The sequence below is a fragment of the Malaya genurostris genome, chromosome 2 (assembly GCF_030247185.1).
Source record: "Malaya genurostris strain Urasoe2022 chromosome 2, Malgen_1.1, whole genome shotgun sequence".
NCBI classification, from domain to species: domain Eukaryota; kingdom Metazoa; phylum Arthropoda; class Insecta; order Diptera; family Culicidae; genus Malaya; species Malaya genurostris.
In genome coordinates, this window is record NC_080571.1 from 34,284,060 (window position 1) to 34,296,004 (window position 11,945).

The 11,945-nt window shown below is 36.3% G+C and overlaps 1 protein-coding gene across 3 annotated transcripts in view; it reads left to right on the forward strand.

Moving 5' to 3' along the window:
* The window catches only part of LOC131432793 (dopamine D2-like receptor), a 763,103-nt gene that overhangs the window by 101,436 nt on the left and 649,722 nt on the right, over positions 1-11,945 (forward strand). The window lies entirely within an intron of this gene.

Sequence of the window (11,945 nt, forward strand, 5' to 3'; positions counted from 1 at the left end):
GTTTTAATGTGGAAAATGAAACGTACTTTTTCTAAGGTTTTCACATTGTTTACATCACTTCAATTGAAGTGTATTAGGTAAAGTTAATGGGAAATTCCAGAGCGTGGTTTAGAAGTACCATTCGCTCTTTTTTTCATAAGTATTACTTGGGAAGGGGCAAAACCAAGCAATTCTTTGATTTCATTTTTAATTTCATCAACACTTTGATCATTTGATAAGCCTTTCAAGACAGCCTTGAAGGGTCTGTCTGATTTTATATCATATGAATAAAATTTATGAAGTTTCTCGGACAAATATCCAATAAGACGTTCGTAATCTTCCAATCCATCAACCAAGACTCGACATTCTCCTCTTCGTCCGATTTGAAATGAGACTTTTACTTCCGAGAGAAAAGTAGAAAGCTCAGTACGGAATGCTTTGAAGTCGGAAATCATCACCGTCACTGGTGGCATATATTGTTGTTTCTTCCCAGAACGAAAAGCGTCCATTTTGGGAATTTTTGAAGAATTTTCTTCTATGTCGCTACAATCGGATTCAGGAAGAATCTCGTTAATTGTTGGACGGCATAGAATATAAGGAAGGGAAATCCGTCCGTTGTCTTTTATGTTTACATTCAGATTCTATAAGATCGTGAATGTTATTAGAAAAGTGTTGAATAACGGATTGTGATTTATTTCGTATTGAATTATTTTTTGTCTTAGGCTTGTTGCCTTTCCGGTTGGACGCAGGCATTTTTGAAATGAATGAAATTTTAAATTAAATTAACTAGGCTAAATTAGTCTTCGATTAAACTCCTAGTTTGGAAAAGTCTTGATAAAGACTGATTTTGTGATAGTCTTAATAAAGACGCGATAGTTCGAAGAATAGTTCTTTGAATAGCAAGCCTTAAAAAGGCTGATTAATTTCTTAGTCACTCTAATATCACTCTTTGCATAGCTTTGAGAAAGGCTGACTAATAGTTAGTCTTAAAAAAGACTGTTAGTGATTCAGGTAGCCTTGAAAAAGACTGAAGCCTTGAATCAATGAAACTCTAGGTAGCCAGAAAAAATTTCCAGGAGCCAAGAGCTATACGCGTGCGGTGCGAACGACTGTTCAACACTGACTGGTCGAGAGCATCATGGTGGCCGAAACTATCCTACCAATGAAGTCTGTGGCAGTAGATCGATGAAGTTACGCACAACGAAAGTCAAAACCATACATGGCTAGCAAGTGCGACTGTTTGAAGTTATACGCACCATTTCGGGCATAAAAACATAATTCGGCACTAATGGTCCACTCTTTTCTTGTTCCGGAAGCACCGCAAGTGGTGAAGAAAAACTCCGAAAATAGAATTCACATAGATTTCTTTGTGATGCTTCCCGCGTAAAAAGTTTAGTTTTTAAGCAATAACAGCACACCTCGACGTTTCTAAAATTTCTAGGCATCTGGCATAAACAGTTTTTATTCTGTTCTACACGGAACAACCCGCGATCCCATTTCAACCAGAATATTAGTTGTTTTTCTGAATTCGATTGGTTAAAATTTGGTACAACTAATCGATTGTTGTTTTAACTAAACTGTCATTTTTGTTTTTCTATTAGCAGAAACGATGGTTGAAACAACTAATTCAACTGTTTGAAAAAAAATGCTGTCAATTAGTGAGGACACATACCATTCAATTTCAACAAATATTTTAGTTGAAATAACTGGTGTTGTTATTGAAACAAAACTCTGTTAGTTGAAAAATAAATCGGTTTTATTTGTTTGTTTGTTTTGAGATCAGTAAAGATCTAAATTCTACAAAAAATACTTCTGATTCGATCGGAAATGATTGATGTAGAAAAACGTTTTAATCAGCAAATGTGCCCGGAGGGGCGAGTAAATTTGCAAAATTATTAAATTTACCTAAAATGAGTATTGAAAGATGATGCCTTCAAACGGTTGAACTAAAGTTATGCACTGATAATTTTAGTCAATTTATATGAGCTTGGGTGCATCAACCGCTGGGAATTGGAATTTTGCGACGGCAATTCAAACGCGCCATTCAATCGCAGCGCATTCTGTGTGTTTGAAACCCTTCGCTCCTGTTACCATCGATGTTGTTTTCATTGACATTTTGAAGATTTCAACTAAAAAAGTTGTTGATTTTACATTGTGGTTATTGTTTTGCTTTCAACTGTATCCGGCATTTGACAGCATTCAAAACAACATATTTTTCAACTACTTGAATAAATGCAAACCAAAAACCATTTTGGTTGAATCAAAAAGAAATTAGTTAAATCAACTATCGCAAAAATCAAAAACTGCGATATCGCAATTTTATGATCGAAGGGTTCTCCGTGTAGATATGAAAAAAAAAACTCTGAAACTTTGCATAAGACATTCTTATGAAAAATCCGCATAAAAGTAGACTTGAGAGTATCTGAATAAAAAAATGAGTTCAGTGTTAAACTTCCACAACAAAACAAAAAACGCAGTTTTTATAACTGATGCCTGTCTACAGAATTAAAATAGCATTGCTAGAAAAAATACTTTTTATCAAACCCTGGTTCTGAAGATATAGTGGGAAAAATGACGTAACCGACCAACAAAATGTACTCTTTTCTATTCGCACAATTTTCTCGGATATGGCTCAACCTATTTTGACATACATCGGCTCGTTTTAAATCGGCTAAAGAGTCAATAATCAAGTTCAACTGTATTAGTACAGATACAGTCGGATCCGGAAATGTTACCGAAAAAACAACGTAAGCAGAAAAGTTCACGTTTGTAAATTATTCGAATCAATCTGGAAGCAATTGGAACTAGTTAAATAAGACTGTTCGTATGACAGAAGGAATGCATTACCTTGAGGGAGCGGTTTTGACATAGGACTACGTCTGGGTGAGGGTGTCATTTCACACATCTAGAGCTTAAGGAAATTATTTCAGATTTGAATTAACAGAAACTCTTTTCTTTGTTCGATTACTTTTTTTAATTGTTTTACTAAACTAAAGTTCAACATTACGTATATTACTTAAACACAATTTAAACATTGAAACAGTTTGCTGGCATCAGTTTACGTTTGACTATGGAGGGTTTCACGTCGAGTGTGGCTTCGGAAGTCAAAACTATACCCAGTATGGGTTAACTGGTGCTTACGTGTCAAACAATGGAGAAATTCAACAAAACGGGCATTCTCAGGCCAATAATGACGATTAAATAAAAAATAGTAAAATATGATCATCACACAGAAGTCCAGCCCATGTTTCTGGAATTTTACTTGTTGACCTCACCACCAATTGAAAAAAAAACTTTTGAGGTACAGAAATGCGCAGGATCGCATAGTGATTTTTGGAAAGTACAGAGAAAAAGATGCTATAAAATCAAATACTACTGGACAGTGACAGCTTTTTCCTACCTATTTGAAACTCTAGCCGCAAAACATCATCATTGCGTCATATATTTTGTATGGAAGGATGAAAAGAAAGTTCACAGTAGACCTATTTTTGAAAAGATATGGAGAGATTATTATTTATTAAAATTTTTTTATACCTAAAACAGTTATTCTTCACTTAAGGGCTGAGGCTAGTAGGTCGCGTATAACCACGTGGCTCGCTTTGCGTATTACATTTCTCTCCATGCTCTCTCGCTCTCTCTCTCTCTCTCTCTCTCTCTCTCTCTCTCTCTCTCTCTCTCTCTCTCTCTCTCTCTCTCTCTCTCTCTCAAATGTGCAAAATGACTCTCGATGTTGCCGGGTGTCTAAGAAAGTTTTGATGTTTTCGGTTTATTGGATTTTATGTCAGTACCATCCTGTTGACATGACAACATTTTGCAAAAGCATCAAGGTGAGCTTGTAGAAAGCATGCGTCATCCTGACCATTTATCAGATGATATAGTTTGAAATCATCAGCGAATGATAGCTTGAATCATTTTACAGTGAAGTTAAGATCGTTGAGATAGAGTAAAAATATGAACGGTCCTAAATGATTTCCTTCAGGAATTCCAGAGCTAACAGTAAATGGTGTTGTTATCCTGTTTCCTATTTTCACAGACATCTCACGACCAGTTAGATATGACTGCATCCATTCCAGTAGAGCACTATTAAAGCCAAGTCTGTCCAGTTTGGCTATTGCTATTTGATGGTGTATTTTATCAAACGCTGGCGTAAAATCAGTGTAAATTGCGTCGACCTGCAGTCTTGAATTGGTTACCTATCAAACGTGTCATTGAATGAAAATATAAATTATTCTCTATATCAAATTATTGAAGACTTTTCTTAAAACGTTATGGTTAAAATGATTCTGAATAAATTTGAAATATCAAAGACTTCAATATTTGATTGCTTTTAAATTCATCCGACGTATTCTTCTCGATATCCTGTGTTGAAAAGTGATACTTTTGAATTTTGATTCAAATGTTGTTGGCAATCGTCTAGATTTTCAATGCTAGGCACGTATGAATTCAGTTATATATTGCTACACTATGCTGCCGGACTGTTTGATGTTCGAAAGGTTTTTCGGTAGGGTCCTGGTGGGTTCGATTTTTATCATTTTGTATTGACATTTTCACTGAAGGAATTACGTCAGTGTGGTTGTCTCTGACTTTACTAATACCCGTTGGTGGAAAGTAAACAAACAAATGTCTCTATTATAATTCAACCAAACCGAACGATGGTTTCACTTACACGTGCCCCAGACACCCAGACGGAATCCGTCCAGGACCAAAGGACCAAACGAAACACACGCACGCAAATTAGTTTTTGTTCGGTTCAAAAGGCAGCTCAACGCCCTCGAATCTCATTTAGGAACCTCCACATAAACATCAGAATAATGTCCCTTCAAGCATCACATCGTGTTCATTTTAAACACAATTTTGCCGGAAATTAATTCACCGACACCGACGAAGATTGAAAGGGCTCCGTTATGTTGGTCGTCCATGTTGTAGCGACTGTCACTGGCGGCGGTCACAACGACGACGACGACGACGACAACGGCGACGTCGGCCTGACTCGGCAAGTATCTTGAAGAATACTTCACCACACTGCTGGAAGCAATTTACATGCGCCTCGCGTAGGCTCGACGATGGCTTCGTTTGGTTTTCTACCGTCGTACGGCTCGAATCCTCGGATTCGTTCAGCCGGAGCACACTGCATTTGGTAAGGAATAAGCCAACAGCCCCGTGCGATGTTCCTTAAGAGCTACCGCGCGGAACTATTTTACGGCATTCTGCACAGACCGCACCCGACGATGCGATGGGATGCGATGGGATGCGATGGTGGAGGTACGGTCACAGAAGACGACGTCGAGTGAATAGGCTCTCACGAGGGTACGGAGTTTTTTTCTTTCCACCGGTTTCTCAAACGAATCAATTTGCATACGAAATGAATCAATCTGCCGTGGAGCGTTGGCCTTCCGAATCAATCCCGAAGCGCGGTGTAGAAGCCGGTTGAAAATTCCATCGTCGTGATCTTGGTAAGGACACTCCACGGAACGGATGCACATGCATCGTTTCGTGCACAAATACCACCAACGGAGATTACTCTCCTTACCGGGTACGTGTGGGATAAAATAAAGCAGGAACTGTTTTCGTACGAGCGACGACTAATTTTCATTATTCATTCCGCCCAACCGATTTATTAGTGTAAGCGAGTTTTCCTTTTGTCAAGTTTGCATCATCGGCTCCGTCGTGGAAGTGCATTTTTTTTTGGACTTTCCCAAAGTGCTGGTAAATTGAATGTTTCGCTCTGTAGTTGGTTGGAAATGTTTCGTGAAGGCAAAAAATTGTCCACCCCATTTATACTCTGATTGCAATGAAACACAACTTAGACGACAACCCGATTGAACAATACTCCGTTCATGCTCAGATTGCGAATGATCAGTGTCCCGTCTCAGATCTCACAATAATCATAATTTCCATGATATTCTCGACAAATTGTGTCAGTTTTATATTTGAACCCTTCTGTTAGAAACATTTAAAACACCTTTCTCTCTATAAATACCAAGGGTTTCCAACAGCTTGGATTACTTGTCAGTCTTGAAGTGGATTACTTCGATTACTTACATTATTACCCTGATTATTTCTAGATTACTCGATTATTTTTAAAATCTGATTACTCGGGATTACTTCTTGTTTATGGTAATATTTCTTCTGAAATTACTGCATTACTTTCAATATACAATATTTCAAAAGAGGATTACGTCAATATACTTTTTTTGTTTAAATTATAGAGGTTTTAACATTAAGGTCATTCCTCTCCTTTCACTCTCATTCCTGGCGAGTCGGGATAGTTTCTATATGCTTCTTATATACCATTACCTAAAACACATTATTATTCAAGTATAATCTGTTATATCTCGCTCAGAAAGTATAACCTTCGCCTACACGTTCGACACTAACATCCATCCGATTCTCTTGATCTCCGTCCCTGTCCACCATCTTCATTGGAACTAACAAGATCTTTTTTTTGTCACTAACTTTTTCGATCCCACTTCCTTGTCTCTTCACCGCCCACGGAAGACCGCTCCAGCCGATGACCAGCATGCGGGCCACCCGCCGGGCCCTCGGTTTCCCGAGGACCCACACGGACCGAATGATGCTTACAACAAAGATATTCTCCAACGCCATTTGACTGACTTGCTATATTCAATTAACCGGCCACTGCAGTTCGCCAGCTGGATTTTCGAGAATCCGCGACCCCGATACGCCATTACCTAATGATATTATTCTAGTTTTAAGTTAGCGGTCAATTAAGATTAGAAAATACCCTTGGCATTTTAGAGCTTAAGCAGTGTGCCTCAAAATTATATTTATTTATTTATTTATTTATTTATGAAAACTTAAGCTCGGATTTGAAACTACAAGCGAGTTCTTTGGTATCAGAGCCCACATGTGGACGTGTTTCCAACCGTGTTGAAGAACCAAATGCAATTTTTGCTACCGTTGGGTAATTTTGAATGAAAAATAAAAGGATTTCAATGGATTGAACTTTATTTGAAATGGCATATAAAGACTGTCCCAGAAAGTATGGACGCACTTGGATTTCGCTATAAATAATTCACAAGTGTTAGATATTCAAATTTTATTCGATATACTGATAATATTAGACTACAATAACAGAATATTATTCTCAACATTTGCTACTTAGTCATTGTAGACTAGCTGGCGCACTTTCTTGCGAACGTTCCTCATTAAATTCTGTACAGACTTCTTGGCGACAAGTTTTGGCACTTTTTTCCAATCTTTTTCGAACTGTTGAATGGTTTCGGCTGCCGAGACATGTTTCCTAAGTTAATGCCCAAAATTCCTCAATTGGTCGAAGTTGTGGGCAATTTGGTGGATTCATGTCTTTTGGGACGAAAGTGACATTTTTGGTAGTATACCATTCTACCGTTGATTTCGAGTAGTGACAAGAAGCAAGATCTGGACAGAAGACAACAGGATCCTTGTGGCTTCGAATCATGGGTAGAAGTCATTTTTGGTAAACATTCCTTGATGTATATTTTGCTGTTCATTAAAGCAGTGGTGGTGAAGGGTTTCGAAATCTTACCGCAGCTACAAATTGCTTTCCAGACCACTTTTTTGGCCACATCTTGAACTGAAATCTCCTTCTTTTGCTCGAACGACTTCAGTATACGTTTATCCAACTGAGGGTTAGCAGGACCTTTTTTCGGCTTATCCTCAAAGGTGTTATCCTCACCGAACTTCCTGATTGCATTTTGCACGGCTTTTTCACTTACTCCTTCCATTTTTGCTATCTTTTGACGCTCTTTTCGATGTTGTTCTGATCGAAACAAACTAATGAAAACGTATAAACAACTGCACAAGTTGTTAGAGAAGAGTGTAAACAACAGTACGCAGCCATAAAAATTGACATATTCTGAACCATTGCGAAATGGCAGTGGTTTTTGGTTGCATCCATACTTTCTGGGACAGTCTTTATCGGTATTCCATGTTTCGCGATGCACATCTCCCGTAGTTTTTCACAAAACAAAACCTTTTTTGTATAACATTTACAATACACATTATTCGAACATTTACAATTCTCAACACTTCGCAATACGCTGATCTCACTGTAAGCTTTCTAATGTCTAGTAAAAAAACTCACTTCATGTTCTAATAAACAAATGAATTTTCACAAAGTTTTACTCAAATGAAAGGTCTTATAGTCTCTTAATCTGTTATTGAATTTTTTCTGGATCCGACTTCCGGTTCTGGATTTACAGGGTTAGGCGTATTTGAAACGTCATGCCGGCATTTAGAGAGAAGCTGCAAAAAAAAAAACAAAAAAAAATCTTCCAAGCTTGACTCTAATCTGCCCAATTACGGATATGGATCGTATGAATTTCAAAATAGTTTACAAGCAAATCCATCCAATAGTGTTCGAGTGTATGTTCCTGAATCAATGCCCAGTAATATATCATCGAATAAGCCAAATTAGAAGCCATTAAAGATATAAATTATGTTGGAGTAGATTGGAAATCAGATTCAAAACGTAAAATCAAACCAACGAAACTAGTCGATGGAATACATACTACATTAGAACCTGACAACGACGCCTCGTATATGCAGGCAGATTATAAAGAAAGTATAACCTACGAAATGATTGTTGACATCAAAGATCTTCTCCCTTATGCTGATTTTGATGTTGATCTGAAAGACTGAACAGTAACTGTGAAACAAACTTTGTTAAAATCAGGATGCTCGATGGCGAAATTATTATCGTTAAAATATCTCGTTTATTGGCAGTATTCCGTATGTAGCCCGTGAGGGTAAGTGCTGATAGGTTTCGAAGATATATTAGAAGCAGCATGCACCAAATTGAAGAACCAATTTCGAGTTGAGTCGAATGGTATATAACACTAGTGGTCTTCGGAGCTTTACCTTTTACCTTTCTATAGAGAAAGGCAAAACGGATTACTACATGATTACTGGATTATTTTAAGTTTTTTACGGATTTTTTGGATTATTTGAAAAAAATAAGCGAATACCTGGATTACTTTGAATTACTAATGATTACTTTTGGATTCCTAATGTAATCCACCAATTGCTGGATTACTTGCAATAAATTAGAGTAATCCTGGTTTACTTGGTACGTGTCGAATATTTTCGATATTTCAGTGAAAGAAATTACCGTGCTTGATTGATTCGTCCCGGGTTAGTGGTTTATTGCACAGAGCGCTGGTCTTACCAGCCAGTTGTTGTAAGTACGAAACTCGATCTGGAAGAATTCTTAGTGGCAATGGGATCGTAATACTAGCTGTGCAATTATTCTGTACGCTATGCATCGCCTGCGAGATCATTCTGTTTCAGGAATGTTCAAATTCCACAAAAGAAGTGTAATGCCAAAACTTTACTTCGCATCTGGCCCTGAGAATAGCTGTTTTGTTGATTTTCTCCATTGTTTGATGCTAACCAATACCGGGTATAGTTTAGACTTCCGAGGCCACACTCGACGTGACACCCTCCGTAGTCAAACGTAAACTGATGCCAGCAAACTGTTTCACTGTTTAAATTGTGTTCAAATAATATACGTAATGTTGAGGTTTAGTTTAGTAAAACAATCGAAAAAAGTAATCGAACAAAGAAACGAGTTTCTATTAATTCAAATCCAAACTAATTTCGTTAAGCTCTAGACGTGCGAAATGACAGTATAGTAAAGAAAGACGTAGTCCTACGTCAAAACCGTTTCCTCAATGAATTGCATTCCTTTTGTCAATCGAACAGTCTTATTTAGGTAGATCCAGTTGCACCCAGATTGATTCGAATAATTTACAAAACGTGTGCTTTTCAGCTTACGTTGCATATTCGGTAACATTTCCGGATCCGACTGTATCTGTACTAATACAGTTGAACTTGATTATTGACTCTTTAGCCGATTTAAAACGAGCCGATGTATGTCAAAATAGGTTGAGCCATATCCGAGCCATAATTGTGGGAATAGAAAAGAGTGCATTTGGTTGGTCGGTTACGCCATTTTTCCCACTTTATCTCCAGAACCGGGCTTTGATAAGAAGTATTTTTTTTTTTTTTTTTATACCCTTGGCATCTTAGAGCTTAAGCAGTGTGCCTTAATATTATATTATATTATTGAATAAAAAAAAAAAAAAAAGTATTTTTTCTAGCAATGCTATATAAATTCTAAAAAAAATTCTTTGTTTATGAAACATTTTTTGCACTATTTGAACTGTTATGAAATCGATGCAATTATATTATCTGATACTCAATTTCATTATTCGCTGCTAAACTGAAAAAAAAACGTTGTGTGAATTTCATGATAAACATCTTGAAACATAAAATTTGCATTAAAGTTGCAAAAATCAGGTTATTTTTCTTTCATTTGGAATTATCAAATATTTTTGTTGAAAGTTGGATTGACATCTCAGAAATCACTCAATTTACTTGCTATAAATAATCATATAAATTCCTTTGAAAAAGATATGTGATAATCGACGTGTGACATAACGATCGCACGAAGCTGTTGAACTTATAAGCTAACATAAAATAGAATAATAACACATAAGTGATGAGTGCTGTTTACCTTTGCATTATATTTTTGTATAAAATGTTCAAAACGAAGAATGTAACAATCTCGAATCTCTTTGTTTACTTTCTCTTTCGATTATTACGGTATTCTTAGCAATCATTTTATCCAATTATTTAACGATAATATTAACTAAAGCTATCATCTTTTAATCTGCACTGAAGGCATTACCGAAAAATGCAGGAATATTTCGCAATAATCGAAAGAGAAAGTAAACAAAGAGAATTTCTCATTGTTACATTCGTCGTTTTGAACATTTTATACAGATTTATTTTCAAAATTTGAACTTATCATGCTGTCAGCATCAGTGGTGGCATTATGTATCTCGATTCGACTAAAATTTTATCGAACCGACCACGTTTCGTATTATGGCTCTCGATTCGAAGTCGATCATTGAGCTTCGTTCGACTTCACTCGAAGAAGTGTTAGATTACCGAAAAGTTTTGGCATTATGGAACCAAAACTATTGACTATGAGTTTTAGAATACATAATAATGTACAAGTTGAACTGTTTAAAAAGCATATTAATTGAAAGCTGCGTGGTATTTATTTAAAATAACAAAAGTAAGTCGAAACTAACCTATGTCCAGTAACTGTAGTTTGAAAATCAAATTTCATAATCCTGTGGACAGAAAACGTCAGATAATAATGAGCGAATAATGTTTTTATCCATATATCTATCTTAAGTAAATTGAAAAAATTGTCCAAACACCTTCAATGTATATGGAATATGTCAAAAGCATCACAATCTCGTGCTATTAGCATGTATTTGACTCTTCAATAGTACCTAAACAGATTATGATAACTACAAAGAATGGATTGCTCCTGGTATCTGAAAGCTAAAGCAATATCTCTTAATAAATATAAAAAATACTACAATGAAATCTGCAGAACCTAAAAGCCTTTGATTGAAACTACACATATAGATGACGTAAATTGTATTAGACTTACAACAATACATGAAAATTACAGAATTTTTTAATATAATTTCAGAAGCTCATCTATAAATTGTGTACAAGAACACGCTTGAAAAAATTCTTTACTCTTTCGAATGGAGTGGAAACGAATCGGCTTCTTGTTTTAAATTTCAGAAATGTGTTCAGAAAAATTTCGTTGCAACTTACAATCGCAGTATTACAAACATTTTTCTTCTTTTCTGTACTTGAACCGAATAAATGTAATCGAAAATACCTAAACAATAATTCACAGTTGCATTCTTTTTCATGATTGCAATTTATATGGGTTTTTTTTACCTATGTTTGCTATGTAAATGAGCAGCGCCAGTCGAAATCTAGTACCACATTGTTAGGATCTCGATCATGTGGTCGAAAGCGATACGTAATGCCACAATTCAGTCTAATTCAGGGATTGTATTGTGAATCCTCGAACGAACGAAGCAACAAAAAACATCTGCTGTGAACACTTTGCTTGACATAGCTGAATG